Below are 5045 nucleotides of genomic sequence, written 5' to 3'. Positions count from 1 at the left end.
GTGTGCACCTGTTGCCCTTGTGTTTCTGCCTCCCTTACCCAGCTGTTTCTCGTCCCGTGATTACCCCTCTCTGTATTTAGTCTTGTCTTTCCCTGTGTTCCCCTGTCGGTTCATTGTTTGTCTTCCCTTCACGTCACGCTAGACTGTATATATTAATGGACGTAGGGTCCGTGACGTCACCCATAGGATTCTGAAGAGTTGCCGAGAAGCCCTTAGTAGGCGGAGTCGGCCACTAACGGCTTGACAGTGACGTCAGAGTTCAACTCCCGCCTTCTCCAGCCAACTCCAAATAAGGGCAAAGAGCCGGAGCCGAGGTGGGACCTGCTGCCACCGAGATGAAAGTTCCAGAGCTAGCTGAAGCTACCAAGCTAAGATAACATGCTCCCCATCTGCACACTGCCGTGGCATTTTACGTTTCTAAGGTAAGCGGACATGAAACTATTCAGCAAAACTATAAATAATAATCTAAGTTATTGAGTTTTTAGCATAATACTTCAGAATCTTAAAATCCCTTAACAATTGTGCTAAATTCAACACTGGAATCAAGCAAATATGAATATGTTTGCATGACATTAGTTATTTATATTTTGATATCACTTAATTATACGTTTAATACATTTAAGTCAAGCTAAGGTACATGTGATGGTAGCTAGTTAGTGCTCTTACCTGTGAGGCCTCCTCCAAATAGCATAATAACCAGACTGTATCATTAAAACTAAGTACCAGTTCTAGATCCTTGACTTTAGACAAACAATTCAAAAGACAACATGTATTTAAAGACCAATCTTTATTTGAATGTGCCTCTTAACCTGATATATTAGTTATACAGTAATAGTATTGACAATCTAAAAAAAATTAGCAACTCAACAGTCAACTTTATGTTTCTTATTGTCTAAAGCATTTGTTATTTTCATTTTCCCCCTCTCGTATTCAGTGTGGACGGATTGAGACAGCGTGGTGTCCAGAGAGCTGCAGAGACTTCAGGGAGAAACCTCCGTATGATGGACGTCCAGTTTGTTGGTTTGGAGAGGACTGAGGGTCTTTCATCAGCGAGGAGGACCAGGCCTGATGGAGGAGCCCTTGCTGGGCAAAGCTGATACCAACTGCACAGGCCTAGTCTGTCACTTTATTTGACTAAATGTGTTTACTTATACATTTAATAGTTTTACACCTTCTGTCCATATGTGCTTTTAATTTAAAACATGTTTGATTAGGTTTTGGTTCACATTTCAATAAATTGTATTTGTATTTGCACTCCTTTTGTCCATTATTCTTACTGAAAATGTTAGATTACACATTCACATCTGACTGAAGATTGGCCCCATTTATTTGTGACACTGCAAACTCTGCGGTACAAGGCACAAGTGATGTGAAGCTCATAAAGCGAGGCAAATAGAAATAATCAGCTGATGGAGTGTAGATGTGGAAATAGGTGCATTCGATCAGCTGACTGTTTTTACAATAAAAGTAGTTTCTTAGTGTACTGGTCTTAAAATCTCATAGCATCAGCTTTTAATTTTCCTCTTGGATTTTCTTCTTGACCCTCAGAGAAGGAGAACATGTTGTGTCTTTCAGGCATGTCCTTTCCTAAAAAAAATGACAGGAAACATAAAACATATTATTGCAGAACAAGTGTGTTATTTATGAAAGCGGTGTGTTTGTGTGTTTATGGGCTGTAGATATAATTATTTTGTAATTGTAATGTTTTTTTTTTTATTTCAACAGTGAGCTACAAAGACAATCAGATTATGAATGAACAGTATGAAGTTCATCCACATTGAAATATATGTTATCAAAAATAATATTTAGCTGTTATCAAAACGTAGTGCAACTGTAGAAGCTTGCTCTGTTGTCTCACTGAAAGAATAACTTTTACCACGTTTTTTACAGACAATATTGAGAGATAAATAGTAGCAGTTCTCACTATGTGTTAAATATCTTTGTCTTCAATACATTAAATTAGAAAGCTGACAAAATCATATTGCTTGATAACATCTAAATGTAACTTTTTGCATGGAAAAAAACCCTCAACTTCACTGATGTGTAGGTGATCTAGTATTGTTTAATGGAATGTATATCAGTGTATTAAAGTCAAAAAATCATTTATTTAAACCAATATCTTTCTTGATTCTTTGTACAGTATGAAAAAAAGACTCTTTGTACCTGAGCTGAAGTTCACTGCTGTGAGGAGTCCAGTTCTGTCTCTCACTCTCTGGTCCAGCCTGTCTGCATCACCTGGACACCTTAAACAAACAGATATATATATGTAAAGTACCATGTGTACAAACAATATGATTGATTCTCTTCTGTTGAACATGTTGGATTGATTGATTGATTGATTTATTGATTGATTAATTGAGTGATTGATTGATTGATATGTATTGTCAGAGTCAGGGTCCTTTTTATTTTACTGTAAGTTTGGAAGTTGTGTTACCAATGCTTGCTGTTTATTTGATACTCATTTGGTAATGCAATTAATAAAAACAACAATGTTTGGGTTCATTGTAAGTGTAAGCTCAATAATGAACTCCAGCTCAACCAACCATATTGTAATATCAAAGTAATCATCTTGAAATATGACATTCATAATTGTAATATACACACATCTTATTGTGAGGTTGATTTCACATACACTACTTCGACATTAGCTTTTCTTCATACTTGAGCATAGCCAATTTAAATTAACCTTAGCGATGCATACAGTTCCTACCTACATAATAAAATATCTCTCTAAGTTACAAGGATGACATTATTTTATCAACCTCAAACAGAAGCCGTTTGTTCAACAGTATTATCCCACTTAACGCTTGTCTATTTCGTTTTAACCTTTATATATACATTCTATGATTTTAACTTGGAGGCTACGATTAGCATCGTTAGCACCGATATAGCTACCACTCGCTTACACGCTAACCCAAGCCTTAACATTCATTACGTAGCTGATTAAAATCATTAACACATAAATAAGTACTGGAATTTCACTTAACGCAAAACCGCATTCATGCACCGTCTGTTTTAACCGCAGAGCGAGTCACAATAGTCCGATATATAAGCATGAAGAACAAACAACTACGGCGTCACCATTGGCGTCCCGGCTCTACCCCACAGTTTGCCGCTTGAGTAATATTTAACAATACGGTTTCATTAAACAAATTTAAAAAAAGGCTAACAGTTGGTTTTGCAGCGAGTCATCATAGGGCATAGGCTAACAGATTACTGTTTCCCTGTAAGACTCACATTTAGCATGTGTTGCTTGTATTGCTGTTAACTTTAAACAAACAATACAATTCACATTACTCACACTCTTACTTTAATTAGTGATTACATCAACAATTATTGTAGGGCACCTAGTTGGCCTTGCCATAATCACCCTAAACCCTGACGAATAATTGTTTTTAGAGCCTTTAATACGGTTAGAAGCTATCATAAGCTAACAGGTGATTGTTTGTATTGCCTTAAGACTATCATAGTTAACCTTAGCTAATCACACTTCATTTCAAGACACCGGAATTGTTATTAATGTTAAACAAATAAAACTTTAAAAGCACTTCACATTACTCACACTCACATGTGCGTTGTCATTCATATTAATGTATCCTGCTCGCTAGGTGGCAGTGTAACTAAAAGCTGATTGCGATCCGCCTTTTTAAAAAGAGAAGAAGGGTCCAGAAACTGCGGGCCAGAAACTGCGGTCTGCGAGGCTGCAGCTTCATGCTACTCCATCTTGTGTCCTCAAAGATGTAGGGTCATTACAGTATGGACACACACACACACACACACACACACACACACACACACACACACACACACACACACACACACACACACACACACACACACACACACACACACACACACACACACACACACACACACACACACACACAAACACACACGCGCCCAGTTTTCATCTATCCAACTGATTGGATGAATTGGTTCTTAGTTGGACCTCGGCCCTATTCACAACAATAACTGTGTGTGTGTGTGTGTGTGTGTGTGTGTGTGTGTGTGTGTGTGTGTGTGTGTGTGTGTGTGCGCGTGCGTGCGTGCGTGCGTGTGTGTGTGTGTGTGTGTGCTGTCAGTGAGTTGCTGGTAAAGCAGAGCTGACAGGTGAAGATGCCGTGATGGCCTTGCAGGCCTAAAGTCCTCTGCTTAATGTCAGCCTGCTAATGGCTCCGCTGACAGGTCCTGTCCCTCGCCACTTCCACCTGTCCCGGCTGGAAAACAAAAAGTAACACACCCTTCACACTTTCCTTTGAGCTGCTCTCACCAATGAAGATCAAGTACAGCAGAGGAGAAACTTTGGAGAGAGCATCTCAGTTAAGACGTAAAGCCTCTCTGTGCTATAGACCAGGGGTTCTTAACCTTTTTGACCTTGAGGCCCAATTTTTATAGTACAAAGTGGCCCGGGGCCCATTAAATATTAACACTGTATAGGTTTAATTGACCTCATTCTCGGTTTGATTTGTATTCAATAATAAACCAAATCCACTAACTGTTTAACAAGCAAAAACCTTATCAAATAAAATGACATGATAAAATGGGATCATCACAAATACTTTTATTAAACATGTGTATGTAAACCTACACATACTGTATCAAGACACCGAACAGGCTGATAATTCCTGGACCAAATCAAGCTGTGACAAGAAAAAATGTCAAGGATCAAGTCAGGCTTTTAAATAATAATAAAAAAGACCAATATTAGGATTTTACTTTAAATTAATAAAAAAAATATATATATATATATATATATAAATAATCAATCAATCAATAAAAGGGGGTGATAAAATAAATGCATTCAAATAATATAAATCTATTTTTAAATTAAATAAATAAAATAAATGAAATTGAAATAAAGTGCAAATGAAACTATAGCCTTATAATCTGCAAAGCTATTTGAAAATTGCTTCAGCAGTCTCCATTTTTGCATGGCAGAACCAGAATAATCTTTATATCTGTGACAAATGAACAATGACACAAATAATAACAACAATGAACAACAATAACAACAATAATACAACTCCCTTTTTATCTTGACCTCT

At 37.2% G+C, this 5045-nt stretch overlaps 1 long non-coding RNA gene across 2 annotated transcripts; it reads right to left on the bottom strand.

Annotated features, from left to right (window-relative positions):
• Window positions 1-768: 768 nt before the first annotated feature.
• Window positions 769-3381, bottom strand: LOC307031348. 2 transcript variants are annotated; one of them, XR_013805930.1, is made up of 3 exons: window positions 2988-3381; window positions 2164-2243; window positions 769-1587 (listed from the first exon to the last, which is right to left on the bottom strand). It is a non-coding gene; the product is annotated as an uncharacterized lncRNA (long non-coding RNA). The 2 variants fall into 2 exon arrangements; XR_013805931.1 differs by lacking the exon at window positions 2988-3381 and having other exon boundaries at window positions 2164-2395.
• Between the last annotated feature and the right edge of the window lie 1664 nt (window positions 3382-5045).

The sequence above is a fragment of the Notothenia rossii genome (genome assembly GCF_949606895.1).
Source record: "Notothenia rossii genome assembly, chromosome: 3".
NCBI classification, from domain to species: domain Eukaryota; kingdom Metazoa; phylum Chordata; class Actinopteri; order Perciformes; family Nototheniidae; genus Notothenia; species Notothenia rossii.
This window is presented reverse-complemented; position numbering and strand designations above follow the sequence as displayed.